Raw genomic sequence first — 17763 nt, 5'->3', positions numbered from 1 at the left:
ACTCTTCTTTTTCATGCCACTTAATGAATGAAGGCCTCCCCATTGATTGAGAAGGGCCCGGAGACATAGTCCAAGTTAGATGAACTTCGTTATCAAGTCTTGTTGTCTTCTTTCATGCTTTATGTGCTTCTCCTCTTCTCTCATGTGCACATTAAGTTTTCTATGTTAAGCTAAAATTTATGCATGTAATTCTTTAACACATCTATAAGCAAAAGATTTTGGATCATCCAAGCCTTACATCACCTGTCATCTACCACACAGCTCTCCTTGAGCTCCATTAACTTCCTCCTTTCCCAACCAATTCCCAAGACTCTCAAAACAATAAAGGAAAGCCCGAAAAGAAAACAAGAATAAAACCATGGAAAACCAACAACAATATGACACCGCAAACAAAGTGGCATGATCATGCACTAGACATAACAATACTACAAATCAAGCGCAAGAAAATCAACAAGGACCAAAAGCACAAGACTAACAACAAACACCATGACTCAATCCCCATGGTTCCTAGTGCTTCCAAGGGAAAGCTCAACCTGAGCCTTCTTCAAGATTTCATGGTAGTCTCTTTGCCACGCAATCCCCTGCATCATATTTCCATGAACACATAATTGTCAATGCATAGATAAACATAACAAAATTCTATTTACCTTACCTTGTTGTGCTAAGCACATTGCCTTGTAATTAAACATGTCCATGCCATCTCTCAAGGGGCTGTTGGCATTATGATACATATGTTGTACTTGATGGCAACCCACTCATCTCAGATAATAAATTATAGTGTAGAATATGCAGAGAAAAGTTTATTTCATGTAGAGAAAAGTTCACACACTTTTATGCAGAGAAAAGTTTATTTCATGTAGAGAAAAAGTTCACGCACTTTCATGCAAGGAAAAGCGCGTATATGTTGGAGAACTTACCTTTGGTCCATGATAGTTAGTCCTTGGTATTTGAACCTATGAGGAAAAGCGCGTATATGTTGGAGAACTTACCTTTGGTCCATGGTAGTTAGTCCTTGGTATTTGAACCTATGAGGAAAAGCGCGTATATGTTGGAGAACTTACCTTTGGTCCATGGTAGTTAGTCCTTGGTATTTGAACCTATGGTTTTGGACCATGGTACTTCGTCAAAAGTGTTGATCTCACGTACTTTCATGGTTGGTTCATGGTATTAGTCCAACAATTTTTTGATCCTATGGTTTTGGCCCGTGGTATTGTGAAAGGCCTAAGCCTATATAAAGCAAAGGAGATCACTTGGCTAATTCATTCTTGCAAATCGAATATCTTAAGATCTGAAATATTGGGTTATTGTTTTAAAAGTTTGATCTATGAAAGGGAAGTTGAAAGCGAATCTGTGAAGGGTGATCTCTCGAGCGCTGCAGCTGCAGAAGTGCGGAGGCGCCACAGAAGGCGCAGTGCGGAGACGCCACAGAGGCGCCACAGAAGGCGCAGTGCGGAGACGCCATAGAGGTGCCACAGAAGGTGCAGTGCGGAGGCGCCACAGAAGGCGCAGTGCAGAGGCACCACAGAAGGCGCAGTGCGGAGACGCCATAGAGGCGCCACAGAAGGCGCAGTGCGGAGACGCCACAGAGGTGCCACAGAAGGCGTAGTGCGGAGGCGCCACAGAAGGCGCAGTGCAGAGGCGCCACAGAAGGCGCAGTGCGGAGGTGCCACAGAAGGCGCAGTGCAGAGGCGCCACAGAAGGCGCAGTGCGGAGGCGCCACAGAAGGCGCAGTGCAGAGGCGCCACAGAAGGCACAGTGCGGAGACGCCACAGAAGGCGCAGTGCGGAGACACCACAGAAGGCGCAATGCGGAGGCGCCACAGAAGGCGCAGTGCGAAGACGCCACAGAAGGCGCAGGTGCAAAGGTAGTACAGATATCCGCAGATCTATACCAGTGAAGTTTCGATCCCTGCTTAAAATTTGTTTTAACTGCCTTTGACTATTCTGCAGGGTTTTGGGTGCATAACTGATGTTTGGTTACTGGTATTGAGTTCAGATAACAGCATGATTAATGACTTATCTTTATGTACTAGATCTGGTTGATAACTCCCATAATATCATTGTATATGTATGGATCTGGTGATTGGGTGATTCAGAAGGTTGTTTGATTATGAGCTTCAATGTTGTTGTTGGGTCTAGTATGAAAATTGGATGAAAAGTGGCCTTTCAGATTATGTGTTGTGCTTCAGTGTATCCAGTCTGAAAATTGATGAAACGTGGTACCTGGAGGAGAGAAGATTGTAGGCCAGCGCCTATGTACTAGTATCTAAGCTAGTACAAAAGCTATGGGAGATCTTTGGAGCATTGTAGTAGGTAGCAGCCTGCGTACTAGTAAATGGATCGGCTAGTACAAGAGAAAAGGGGGTTGTAGCTCCCGTACTGGTATAAGACTGCACCAGTACAAATATTGTAAAAGGATTTTCTTATTAAGAAGAAGATTGAGATGACTTGCAGCAGGTGGTTTTTCTCCCGCATTGGGTTTCCACCTTATATCATGGTGTTGATGCGTGTGCCTTATGTGTGATGATCTATTCTCTATTACGGCATCTGTTATCTGATAATATGTTTGATAATGTTCTAATGCACTCATTGAAGATCAATTAACTTAATCATAAGAAGTTGTGGAAGTAGCATATATGAATCTGATTATGGAAATGAAAAAGTTTTATTAATGTGATAATACTGATTGACCCCCCCCCTCTCAGTATTATTTCCAACAATTGGTATCAGAGCAGGTCCTTTAATAGAAGCTTGATCGCTTGAAGGAGATCCGTGGAACAATGGGAAAGAAGCTTAAAGAGAAAGCACCTAAGAAAAAGAAGTCATCTCAGAAGAACTATGACAGTGGGAGAATCGATTGGGGATTAGGTATAAGAAGCTCTTAAAATTCAGAATCAAATTCAGAATCATTATCAGGTATGAATATATTATCCTCTGATGTTCCAGCTATCTTTCCTTTCGGAAGAGATGAAAGTGATAGCGAAACTACTGAATTTGCTCTTATGGGTGAACAAGAAAGATATCAAATAGAGGCAGAATTTAAAAGGCTGACAGACAAAATTAGAGATCAACAAGATCTATTGAACAAAAGGGACTGTGATTTCAAAGAAGAAGCTACCAAACTAAAGGCCCAACTAGAAGAAGGAAACAAGGTAAGAAAGCTACTCAAGGACAAGGAAGACCAATGTCAAAAATTGCAGCATGAAGTGACATCATTAAGAAAAGAAGTCAACGAAAGAAGCACAACCGTCAAGAAACTCAAAGATAGATCCAGCTACTATGAAAATCTTGAAGCTACAATCCTCTCACTAAAAGGAGATCTTGAAGAATCAAAGAAGCAGAATATAGATCTACTCCAAGCTATTGCAAAACAAGAAAACGAAGTCACCAGCTTAAAATCTCAACTAGAATGTGCCTTCCGAGTTCGTCAAATGCAGCAGGATCTGTATGAAGAACAAGAAAAGGAGATTCTCAAACTAAGGGAACAAATGGAAGAAGGAAGGAAAGCTGAAGAAGATTTGAAAAAGCAATCTCTTGAAAAGGAAGAACAGCTTCAGGTTGAGGCAAATATCTTGAAAGGTAAACTAGAAGAAAACGATAAGCTTTTACGATTTCAAGATAGTTCTAAAGTCTTGGATGATATTCTTAGTAGTCAAAGGTCTCCTGCTATAAAGACTGGTCTTGGTTTCCATGAATCTGTTGAAGGTGAATCTAGTTCACAAGGTGAGGCAAGGAACTCTAAAGAGAAATCTAAAGTGATCAACGAAGAAATGAAATATCAATCTCATCATCAACCAAGAAAAGAGATTCCTCAAAGAAAATCCTTTACTCCTCCTATGAATAATGTTGAATGTTATGTATGTCATAATCTTGGACATGTTGCAACAAGATGTAGAAGAAGAAGGGTTCAAGACCATTATGCAGAAAGATCATCACATTCAAGGTACTTTTATGGATATTGCTTTGCTTGCAATATGTTTTGTCACAAAGCTGCTGATTGTTACAGGAGGAATATGAAACATGTAAGATGTTATGCATGTAACAAGCTTGGACATATAGCTAAGGAATGCAGGAACAAAGTGTGGGCACCATATCAAAAGGAGAAAATGTCATCATCACGCTTGAAGATATGGAGGAAAAAGGAAGTACAGTCAGAAAAAGGCGGCACTGCACAACGTACAAACATACCAGAATCAGAGGGAGCTGAAAGTACAAAACTTCAGTGTCCTGAATCTCATATGCAAACTCCATAAAGGAAAGTTGCATATATACGCGAGTTAGTTACTGCACAGTCGCGCATATGATTGTTTGAAGAAAGGCAGTAGGAACAGATTCAAGAGAAGGATCATTTTTGCTCTAATTAATAATAATGATGTGTGGATATGATGGTTAGAAGTGTTTTGGTTCTAACTTGATATTGATGATGTCTTGATACTTCTTATTGATATGCATGATCAGACAGATGGCACAGGTTTAGAGGGAGCATATGGACTTAATGCATTATTGGCATTATGGTTAATAGTCCTTGGTGATGATACTTATATGGATAAATGATTCATCTTGCTATGGTTATGAGTTGTTCACATGGTTCTTGGATCAGATTTATGGTTGATTCTCTAATGATGCTTGCATGGGAAGCACTTAGCTTGAATTCACATCTTCTTGATGTTGAGTCACTCATATGCTGTTGTCGTCATATGCATAAAGATCATATATTACAGTTATGATTCCTTTCATTCTTGGCACAAATGGATGAGGATTGTTGGCTGGATACAGGGATGATTATTCAAAGTTGCATTGTTGGAGACATGATGATAATGAGCTCTTATCTATATGATGATAGGATTGTTTCATACATATGTTGATTAATGCAGATATTCCCAATTGATGATACTTGATTCATGTAGATCTGGATGGCTATGATGTTTCTCACATAGAATGTGAAATTCTATTGATGCGGACATACCTTGATGATTCATGCACTAATACAAGTTGCTAGTCTAGTTGTTGTTGACAGATACTATGGAGCAGATCATAAAGTGTTGTTGCTGATGTTCATCTTATTTAGGTGATGTCATATCAAGACTCATGATGTAATAGTATCATCTCTTCAGGTCATGTAACGACCTATGTTGGTTTCCCCACTATGCCTGGGATGAAGATGTAATGTATTTGGTTTTCATTTTTCTGATATATCCCCACTTGGTTGGGTGATGGATGTATATATTGAATCTTTTAGGAAGGTCATTTGTGATGTAGAACATCCTTTTGCAGACCTTGCTTACAGTCAGGGGGAGCCTGAGCATGAATAGCACTATATAGCAGAGCAGACATTTCAGCTTGTTCTCAGAAAGAGCATGATCAGATTGGTGCACCATGACATATACAAAGGGGGAGCTCATTCAGAGATTTCAACAGGTACTCAGGGGGAGCTTATAATGCATTGTTGGCATTATGGAGGACGTACAGAAGGAGATCTTGGATGCTGGTCTGATTATTGCTGCAATCTATCTCTTTCATGGTCATTTATGGTGTTTGGTGGATTATGTTTCTTCTTTACAGATCTGGTTCATATTTAGGGGGAGCATGCTCTTAGGTGGAGCATAACCCTTTGCCCTTGATGTCAAAGGGGGAGAGTGATTGGTTGTTGTTGCCATCAAGTCCAAACGGGGAGATTGTTGGAATTATGATACATATGTTGTACTTGATGGCAACCCACTCATCTCAGATAATAAATTATAGTGTAGAATATGTAGAGAAAAGTTTATTTCATGTAGAGAAAATTTCACGCACTTTTATGCAGAGAAAAGTTTATTTCATGTAGAGAAAAAGTTCACGCACTTTCATGCAAGGAAAAGCACGTATATGTTGGAGAACTTACCTTTGGTCCATGGTAGTTAGTCCTTGGTATTTGAACCTATGAGGAAAAGCGTGTATATGTTGGAGAACTTACCTTTGGTCCATGGTAGTTAGTCCTTGGTATTTGAACCTATGAGGAAAAGCGCGTATATGTTGGAGAACTTACCTTTGGTCCATGGTAGTTAGTCCTTGGTATTTGAACCTATGGTTTTGGACCATGGTACTTCGTCAAAAGTGTTGATCTCATGTACTTTCATGGTTGGTTCATGGTATTAGTCCAACAGTTTTTTGATCCTATGGTTTTGGCCCGTGGTATTGTGAAAGGCATAAGCCTATATAAAGCAAAGGAGATCACTTGGCTAATTCATTCTTGCAAATCGAATATCTTAAGATCTGAAATATTGGGTTATTGTTTTAAAAGTTTGATCTATGAAAGGGAAGTTGAAAGCGAATCTGTGAAGGGTGATCTCTCGAGCGCTGCAGCTGCGGAAGTGTGGAGGTGCCATAGAAGGCGCAGTGCGGAGACGCCACAGAGGCGCCATAGAAGGCGCAGTGCGGAGATGCCACAGAAGGCGCAGTGCGGAGGTGCCACAGAAGGTGCAGTGCGGAGACGCCATAGAGGCGCCACAGAAGGTGCAGTGCGGAGACGCCACAGAGGCGCCACAGAAGGCGCAGTGCGGAGGCGCCACAGAAGGCGCAGTGCGGAGGCGCCACAGAAGGCACAGTGCAGAGGCACCAGAGAAGGCGCAGTGCGGAGGCGCCACAGAAGGCGCAGTGCAGAGGCGCCACAGAAGGCGCAGTGCGGAGGCGCCACAAAAGGTGCAGTGCAGAGGCGCCACAGAAGGCACAGTGCGGAGACACCACAGAGGCGCCACAGAAGGCGCAGTGCGGAGGCGCCACAGAAGGCGCAGTGTAGAGATGCCACAGAGGCGCCACAGAAGGCGCAGTGCAGAGGCGCCACAGAAGGCGCAGGTGCGGTGGTCGCGGCACCACAGAAGGTGCAGGTACGGAGGTAGTACAGATATCCGCAGATCTATACCAGTGAAGTTTCGATCCCTGCTTAAAATTTGTTTTAACTGCCTTTGACTATTCTGCAGGGTTTTGGGTGCATAACTGATGTTTGGTTACTGGTATTGGGTTCAGATAACAGCATGATTAATGAATTATCTTTATGTACTAGATCTGGTTGATAACTCTCATAATATCATTGTATATGTATGGATCTGGTGATTGGGTGATTCAGAAGGTTGTTTGATTATGAGCTTCAATGTTGTTGTTGGGTCCAGTATGAAAATTGGATGAAAAGTGGCCTTTCAGATTATGTGTTGTGCTTCAGTGTATCCAGTCTGAAAATTGATGAAACGTGGTACCTGGAGGAGAGAAGATTGTAGGCCAGCGCCTATGTACTAGTATCTAAGCTAGTACAAAAGCTATGGGAGATCTTTGGAGCATTGTAGCAGGTAGCAGCCTGCGTACTAGTAAATGGATCGGCTAGTACAAGAGCAAAGGGGGTTGTAGCTCCCATACTGGTATAAGACTGCACCAGTACAAATATTGTAAAAGGATTTTCTTATTAAGAAGAAGATTGAGATGACTTGCAGCAGGTGGTTTTTCTCCCGCATTGGGTTTCCACCTTATATCATGGTGTTGATGTGTGTGCCTTATGTGTGATGATCTATTCTCTATTACGGCATCTGTTATCTGATAATATGTTTGATAATGTTCTAATGAACTCATTGAAGATCAATTAACTTAATCATAAGAAGTTGTGGAAGTAGCATATATGAATATGATTATGGAAATGAAAAAGTTTTATTAATGTGATAATACTGATTCACCCCCCCCCCCCCCTCTCAGTATTATTTCCAACAGGGGCTTCACTTCCTTGACAGATCCACTTGTATCTAGAGACTGCACATATCCTCATAATGTCGGACAAGATTAAGGTTAAGAATATTTTTGGTATGAAAAGCACCCATTCATTTGGAATTAGGGTTTCCAAACATAGCCAAAGGAATTCTTTCCCAATTCCTTTCTTTTACCTTTTTACCTTGTTGCAATCGAGGCTTACTATGTACTTTCACATCACCCAACTGTTAGTTATATAAGCACATCTATTGTTACCTTATCATGCTAATACCAAGCACATTCCTTGCAACTGTTTACACATGTCAGTCTCATGTTCCAAAGATCAAGACATCATGTATATTAATTTGAAATTAACCTTTACCAAGTCTAATAACCATGTTATACCTCATCAATCAACTCATAGTCATTAGACATAATGCTACAACTATCATCTACTACACTCAAGTACATATCAACTGTCTCAACACATATGTATTAGTACAGCCATCTTAAAACAAGATCATTTCAGTAAGAAATCTTATAGACACATACTCATATCATTCAATTAATAAACATTCATACAATAGATATATGACATAATAGACACCAAACACTCAAACACCAAATAAACGGCATAGTCAAACATTCAGACAACATAAGAAAACTCATACCTTAATGTTTCTCGAGGGAGGCTATCTTGTCTACACAATCAATCTAGATTAGCATGATATAACTTCATAACATAACAACTCAAACATAAATAAGGTCATGATATCCAGAACAATAACTAGCTAACATGTTCACATCATAAGCTCATTAACAATGAGAGAGAAAATGAGAGCTCCAAAACTGAACTAACCAAGCTTCACTAACCTAGCCTCCCCACTGATCCTCAGAAGCCTTTTTATCAATGAGGCCTCTATTTTCTTCAATTTCCATTATTTTCCTTCATTTTCCTCCTCACATGCAACTTGTGACCTTTCACCTTCCTTTTCTCTTATTTTCCATTGTTTTCATAAATAAATGCCAATTAATGCCTCTTTTCCTTTCCAACGCCTTTGCAAATTTATTTTAGCGATAATAACTGAAATAAACACCCACTAGGATGTCTTTCCCACCATTCAACTTGGAATATGTGTCCCATAACTATAGTCTTATATATTTTTACATGTATTTTTAAACAGGGTTGTTACATCATGAAAGTGATATTCATTGTCATCGAAACTTAAATTTTGGGTTATCTTTTTGTACTGCTACCTTTCAATCCCAAGATGATGTAGACATCTTGACCCCATGATCCTCTAGGGATTACTAAATCCATCCACTCAATCCATGTATTTATTGAATTGAGTTCAAAAAAAATAGTTGCAGATTCACTTGCCTTAACTCCCATTATGTATTTCTACAACATTCTTCTAGGTAGCAAAAAGACCAATTAGATAGCCAATACCAAAACATCAATATCATAAAAAATTATCAAGATGGATTGTTATCAAAATACCATATTATGCTTCACTTATTTCCTTTGAGATCAACATCCTTTTGCATGTTCTATCTCCATATAGCTCAAAAATCCTTCTCCATGCTTTCACTTTTGATCAAAGTCTCCATGGAACAAACTAATCATCAGGCTACAATATCTTCTTCCATGGGGTTTTCATTATTAACTCCCTTTCTTTCTTTAGGAGACCATGTATGATTTTGATCAATATCATCATTTCTATGTCATTCTTTCTTGTGGAAGAGTTTTTATCTTTAGCCATTCTAAAGCATACTAACTTCTTAAGCATCGAGTAACCACATGGAATACTTTTCATGCTTGGGTTTACAACCAACTCTTTCTGCAAGATTCCTAGGCATGGTTGGAAAGGTAATGACAAGACTAAAGGAAAATGGCCTTTAAAGAGGGAAAGACCTTATGATGTAGGTGAGAAAGAGAATGTGGCTCCTTACAAGTTTAACACAGTTGAGAAGGGACATGGATCTTAGCCTAGAGAGTATCTGAATAAAGATAGTGGAAGATAACCGTTACAGTGTTGGATATGTGGAAAGGATCATCACAAGAATGATTTTACATTGTATCAGGGTGGTAGGTCTTAGATCTATAGTGCTCAAGAGGTGCCAACAGTGAAGGCTCAAGAGAAAGAGAATGGAAGGAAAGTGAAGGCTCTCAGGAGTGATAACAGTGGTGGGTATGTGCCGAATGAGTTAAAAAAAATTATACAAAGGAATGCATTTGATAGGAGTTGACAACACCTCATAACCCACAACAGAATGGGTTGGATGAGAGGAAGAACATAATTATTGTGGGAAAAGCATGGGAGGTGTTGAATAACCAAATCCTACCTCTACACTTGTGGGTTGAAGCATGCAACACAATGGTCTATTTGCAGAAGAGGAGTCCTCATAGGATTCTTGGGATGAGCACACCATAGGAAGATTTTTCAGGGAAGAAACCATATGTGTCACACTTCAAGATCTTTGGATCATCAGTTTACTGTTATGTTTCCAAGGAAGCAACGAAAAATATAGAGTTGACAACATAGTTGGGCATATTTTTGGGGTACACAAAAAAACCTCACAACTATCTTAGGTACTTGCCATCTCTCAGGATGAAAGTGGTCAAAAGAGATGTGAAATTTGATGAGGAGAAGGAAATGAGGTGTTCTCTTGAGAGGGAGCTTCAGTTGCAGCCAGATCAATAGCTTTTGGCTCCAAAGGAAGAACATCAAGAAGTTGTGGAGCAGCCATAAGCAGAGGAGTAGAGAGTGGAGACATCCACTCAATTAGAGACATTCAAAGAAGGAAGGAATCAAACTAGGGAAGTTAACATATTAATGCAAGATGCTAGAGATAATGTGGGATCACCCACATCACAACGCAGACAAAGGAGGTCACCAGATTGGTACGATGGCTACATGGCTCTAATGAGTGAGCTGGTAGAGATAGAGCCATCCTCAGTTAAGGAATTTGTATATAAAATAGTATGGGTTGATGTTGTGGTAGAGGAATATGATTCCATTGTCAGAAATGGTGTTTGGGAAGTGGTCCCTATTAGAGCCTAGATTGACCTCAGGCGAAATTGAAGCAATTCTAGGGTAACCACAAACACGCTTAACCTGGTATCTAGACCTACCAGGTCGGGAGAGGGCTCCCTCCTTATGGATCTTAGTCAAAAGAGCTAGGCAGTTTTGGTGTGGGAAATTAGGTCAGAATGCAAGGTGTTCTATGGGGAAAGGTAGGTATAGGCTTTAGCACTTGAAATTAAGTGAGATGAGGTGTCTAAGGCTAGTGAGGAGCTAAGAAGGGCTTGAGCAAGTCAAGAATCCTTCCTAAACAGAAGAAAACATAAAATACTGAATGATTTCCCAAGGTAGAACACTGCAAACAATGGATTCTACCTATATATCTTGATATCATTCAATTAGAAGGAGTAAAATAGATGATGACATACATAACACATGTAAACAACTGATAAAAAAAGAAGGAACTATGAAAAATCACCATACCATTGGTATCCCATAAAAATAGCTGCAATTCCTATAATTTCCTTGCTAAACTGCTTACAATGGTGTACAATCTAGCTCAGAGCATCCAAGTGAGTCCAACCTCAACAAATGACTAATAAAACACTTGATATAGGCATAAAAACTATTCATCCTGACCATCAAGGGTCGAATCCATGAGAAGAGGGGCTATTTCAACCATTTCCCAACAAAGAATTGGAATATAGGTAGTCAAACAACTTGCCTCTATAAGTAGGGAAACTGATTCATTAGCCGCAAAACCACCTCTAACTAATGAATCTACCTTCTAACACTATTTTACCATCAAATTTACATGATATTTCATTTATTACATGAGTGAAAACATCCATGAGGAGAGATAAGACAAATCCACAGTCAAAATAGGCAAAATTTTGATTTTCTAGAAAAACTCGTCAAAAGCGTAGCGCCACTGGTCAAACGCGTAGCGCCACTTTCCACCTACTTTTGGAGGCCTTCCCCTTAGCCAAATTGAGCCCATGACAACTCATTGGAAAGGTCTTCAAGTCTAGTTTCTGGAAAAACTAGAATTTTTGAATTTGTATGTCATTTCCCCCCCCCCCCCCCCCCCCCCCCCCCCCCCCCCCCCCCCCCCCCCTCAAAAATTGAATCTCCCAAGACTTCTTTTGTGTGTCCAAAAAGAGGTAGAGAGGTCATTTTTTGGTAGTTTTTTACCTTTTTTTAACCCAGATTTGCTCCAAAACTTCTAAAAATTTCCAAGGTGTATGTTCTCATCATGCTAAATCCAAATACGTAAACCTTTTCTCCATCTGATGCCCCAGGAAAAAGTCGGCGCTGCACTTCTAGGCAAAATTTATGTGTTGTGAATTTCAAAATTTTCAAAAATGCAAAAACTCCTCAAAACTTGCCCAAATTTGGCATGGAACACCACCATCAGCTGCTTTGGTTGGCCAAGGAGGCTTCAGCCAACATCTTCAACCTATCTTGCTCTTTCTTACCCTCTAAATCTCTCCTTAACCTAGCTTTCATCCTCTTCATTCTCATGTTGCAAATTTTGTTCTGTGTCCTGTAGCGATAGGCCATGTGCCTCATCATTTGGTTATCTCTGTTGGCACTCTGAAATAATAGCTAGTGATATTGTGAAGGTCACTTCAGCAAATGTCACCTCATTTTTATATAAATGAGTCACAAAAATGTTGTCCAACTCATGGTGAAATTGAATTCTTTCCACCAATTCCCAAAATTCAAAACATGCTTGGTGCCTAAAACAAGAAACTGCAAGTGGACAAGCCTGTAATTCTCTCAAACTGGTGGGCTCCTCTCTGATGATTTTTCCTCCTTTATGAGGCTTCCTTTGTTGTCTATGTCTCTCCATGAAGCTATCACTAAATGTCTCCTCTTCATAATCATAATCACTGTCTCTATCCATGTTTTCCCTTGGCTTGAACAATATGGTAATATATGGATAGTATTATGGACAATGGTGTGGAGGAATGGAGTACGAAAAATGTATGTGTGAGGGGGTTTGGTAAAATGTATGTGTGAGGGGGTTTGGGGAGAAATAAGAAGTTGATAGGGTAGGAAAGCAATAGTAAATATTAGGGTTTCAGTTCATGAGATAAATTGTAGGAAAACTAGGGATTGTCATAGAAACTAGGGTTTTGATTTTAGAAGTGAAAACCACAAAAAACTTGAGACAAAACCCTAAAAAACAAGAGATATTAGGATACTTACTTAAAAAAGAGGGAAACTTGAAGAAATTTGGTGGAATTTTTTGATTTGAGGTGATTTGGGGCTTTGTCGGGCAAAGCGCAGTGCCACCTATAGGTGTGCAGCGCCGGCCTCAAAGTGCAGTGCCCGTGTATTTTTACACTAGGAAAAATCTCCAGAAGCGCAACCACCCCTAAGAAGCATAGCGCCATTTCAAGCTCACTTTTGACAGCCTTCACGATGTCCAAATTGGGTGTGGGATATCTCGTTGGAAATATTGTTGAGTCTACTTTTTGGAACATCTTCAATTTTTCAATTTGGAGTTCATTTTCCTTGTCAAAAGTCCAATCTCCCAAGACTGGTCAAAATGTAAAGAATGAGGCTGCCAAAATGAAGAGTGTTGTTGCAGTCAACTTTTGAAGGTCTTCCTCAACTCCAAATTGAGCTCATGATAGCTCATTGTAAATATCTTTGTTTCTACTTATCAGCTGACTCATCAAGCAAGTCATTTGGTCATTCCATCTAGGAGAAAAATTCATTTTACCAAGGTCACTCCAGAGGTGCATTAACCCTCCCGAGGCAAATGATGTTTTCGACATTTCTCCCAAACCATGAAACCTATGTAAAAACTAAAAGAGGTTTTTCTTATTGAGTCAATGATGGACAAACCTCTCTCACTTTTTTCAAATTCATCTTTTCTCGCTCAGAAACATAGTTTTAAGAAAAATTGTCCCTTATGTGTAGTGAATGGCTTGTTCCTTAGAATGACTTCTCGATAAATGATGGAGACCAGATGTTTGATGATATGAAATGGCATCATACCTTCTGATATCCCTTATGCCTCCTTTGCTCATATATCTCTAATCCCATAGCCATAGCTCAATGGGAGAGGAAATTAGGTTTAGTGCTTGTTTCTATTTTGCTTTTGCAGGTGAATTGGTGCTCATGATGAATTGGTTTTTGTAGTGGCAGGGGCCTGGCAACATCATTAGATGCTTAGGATTTGCAGTGATTATTGGCCACCTCATGTCCTTACTGATCATTATTGTCATGAAATTATTCGGTTTGACCATGGTGGGACCCTAAAACCTAATGAGACCAAACCCTAAGACCTAATGAAATACATTGTAGAGTGAACATGAACCATGACTAAAATATATGAAAGAGGATTGGCAAGTACAGATAATGAAGGAAAAATTGAAGTAAACCCTACCATCAGTGAATCCATGACCTGATGGAATGCAAACTCATCAGTATGGGACTCCTACTATGAAATGCAAAAGGGCATATTTTGATCACTGATGGTAGTGTGAAGACACTAACACTAACATTGGCTCCAATGGGGATGGTAGCTCCTTCGAGGTGCCAAGAACATCGTAGACCTAGTAGCCTTATCCATTGGACATGGAGTGAGAAAAACTAAATCTAAAATACATGACTGAACACTGATGACTCAAAGACGCCAACCGACTTGAAACTCAACTAAAAACTGACTCGATACTAAAACACAACTGCAAACTGGAAAATATGCTCAAAATGGAGCTTATTCAATAAAACCTACTCTAACTATTTCATTCATCACCTGATTAAGTGAAATGAAACAACCATTGCAACCAATTAAGCATTCTGGATGTTGTTTGAATTCTCCTCAAGTGCTTGTTTATAAGCAAGAAGAGAGAACTACTGAAATGCAACTCCCATGAAAACTTGTAAACAGATCCATTGAATAATATGGATTCTATATCCAACTCCAAAAGTACTACATAAGGATCTTGAAATTCATGTGTACTTGGTCCTAGCCCATCCAATGGATTACTTTTCTTCTCCTCATACCATAAATGCAAACTTTCATCTAAGCTTTATGACGAGACTCCTGCTGAAAATGACAAAGAAACCGATTGCCAAATCAAGTTTGTATCAATACTTTTTTCAAGCTCAAAGTTAGCTAATGGAGAAGGACTTTGATTACAAACATCATCCAACACATCAGCTATTGGATCGTGAAAAACTTTAAAAGACTATTGCAACCCATTTTCTGTTGGTTCTAATGAGATTTCATGATTTTCTACAGGCTCCTCATCCTTTATTGAAGATATACTATGTAAATTTCCCTTCAAAAACTGAAATGATTCAAAACAGAATGGTACGTAATCATCTTGCATCATTTCATCATATGTTCCAGCTTCCAAGTCTTCATCTACAACCTGACATTTAATGGCATGCAGAGGCTAAAAATCTGGATATGAGCAGTCTTGAACAAGGATTTCATTGCCCTCAAGATGGTCCAGATCAAAACTTATCGATGGTTGATTTCTGATTGCATGAAAGTTGTCTCTGATGAACTGAAACGAAGTAAAACAAAAAGGCAAAGATCCTTCACTCACTTCAAAATTTTATCCACTTTCCTCCTCACTTCCATAGCTGATATGCAATAGTTGATCACTGTATTCAAGCTGTTGAAAGTGAAATTCCTCCTTCCACAAACCAGCTGCTAATTTGTCTGCAAGACAAGCATCTGTTTGGAGAACATAATCATCATCATACTGATCAAACTGAGGCAAATCATTAGTTAAAAACACATCATAAAGCATATATGTCATATCAACAGATCTCTCTTCTCCAAGATGATCTATAAAACAATCATTATCAAATCTATGACAACTGGGATAAGAAAGGAAAATGTTTTGGATTAGCCACTTGTTCTTCTTCAATCAGTGGGCCATGGTCTTGAACATCATACTCATTCCTTGTGGTGATATTTTGCATCATCTCTTCCACTGCACTTACCAAAATGTCGAGCTTTACCTCTAAAGATGTCGATTCTTCTGGATCTATGTTCTTCCTCTCTTCTTCCTTCAACTTTGCCCTTCTGATCAGCAGATTAGCCTCTACATCTACTGCATTGTTTTGCATCTCTTCAAGTGTTGTAAGGTTCCTTTATCTTAGCTAAAACTCCATTTCTGGATCAAAGGCATCCGGGTAGTGCAAGAGAGTGGATCCAGGAGATGGGCTTATATTAACCGGCATCAAAAAATATACTTGGTTAAACCTGGTAGAAAATTGTTGTACTCTCTCCCCTGGTAGTCTTTTCAATTGGTTATACTCTTCTAGAATCAAGAAATGGTTTTGTCTAACCACCCACTTGTCGAGGAAAATTTTGATGAACTACTAGAAATCTGATATGCTCGCATCAGGCAGGGTTTTGAACCAACTCTTGACTTTTCCTTGCAAACAAAGAGCAAAAATACTAATACTGACATCCTCTTCATCAACTTTGAAAAGGTCAAGAAAAAACTCAAAATTCAGTACATGTCCCTCAGCAGTGATGTTGTCACATTCACCATCGAATCTTGGTAGATATAGGTAATGATTTTTAGGGAAAGAATGGGATATGGGAGGTAAAATCAGAGGCTTGTATCTATCTGGAATTTTACAAGGTATGGGAATATGTACAGAAGCTGTAGAATCAGTCTTGGTCTCTTTAGGCTCATCAGTTTGAAGATGGTCATCACAAGATTTGGAAGAAGGGTCTTGATCAAGATCAAAGGCATGTGAATGTTTTGTATTCACAATCTTCAAAGAGAAAGAATCAAATGCAGGTCTAGAATCTTTTCTCGAATACAATATACTTTGTAAAGACTTCTTGAAATTCTCCAGGAAATGAGAAGAAATAATTTATAACAAAGAACATAATGTCTTGGATGAAATTCCAACTTGAATATCTAATCTTTCCATATTGTCCTTTCATGTTTCTGTTGGTCAGGTTCATCCTCCAGTGGAGTCCTTAGATTTGATCTCGAAATTGATTTGGAGTCGACTGGTGAATGATTTCAACCTTCCGATGTCAGATCGTTCTCCACCACCAACAATCAGATCTAAACTTGATACATTTTACTGAGGAACATAAAATTACGTTCCCCAGTATGGTCGCCACTATGTTAGAGCCTAGATTGACCTCAGGCTGAATTGAAGCAATTCTAGGGTAACCACAAACCACGCTTAACCTGGTAGCTAGCCCTACCAGGTCGGGAGAGGGCTCTCTCCTTATGGATCTTAGCAAAAATGAGTGGATCGAGGATAATATTTTAGGTATAGTAGCTCAAGGGTTTGATTTAATTGGTTGGTGTTTGTGGATCAGATGGAGCTAGGCAGTTTTGGTCTAGGAAATTAGGTCAGAATGCAGGGTGTTCTATGGGGCAAGGTAGGTATAGGATTTAGCACTTGAAATTAAGTGAGGTGAGGTGTCTAAGACTGGCGAGGAGCTAAGAAGGGCTTGAGCAAGTCAAGAATCCTTCCTAAACAGAAGAAAACATAGAATACTGAAAGATTTCCCAAGGTAGAACACTGCAAACAATGGATTCTACCTATCTATCTTGATATCATTCAATTAGAAGCAATGAAATAGATGATGACATACATAACACATGTAAACAACTGATAACAAAATAATAAACTATGCAAAATCACCATACCACAGGTATCCCATAAAAATAGCTGCAATTCCTATAATTTCCTTGCCAAACTGCTTACAATGGTGTACAATCTAGCTCAGAGCATCCAAGTGAGTCCAACCTCAACAAATGACTAAGAAAACACTTGATATAGGCATCAAAACTACTCATCCTAACCATCAGGGTTTGAATCCATGAGAAGAGGGGTTGTCTCAACCATTTCCCAATTAAGAACTGGAATATAGGCAGTCAAACAACTTGCGTCTATAAGTAGGGAAACCGATTCATTAGCCTCAAAACCACCCCTAACTAATAAATATACCTTATAACACTATTTTACCATCACATTTACATGTTATGTCATTAATTACCTGAGTGAAAACATCCATG

The sequence above is a fragment of the Pinus tabuliformis genome, chromosome 5_1 (assembly GCF_031772625.1).
Source record: "Pinus tabuliformis cultivar Carrire ecotype Pingquan chromosome 5_1, CPIR1, whole genome shotgun sequence".
Classification (NCBI taxonomy): domain Eukaryota; kingdom Viridiplantae; phylum Streptophyta; class Pinopsida; order Pinales; family Pinaceae; genus Pinus; species Pinus tabuliformis.
This window is presented reverse-complemented; position numbering follows the sequence as displayed.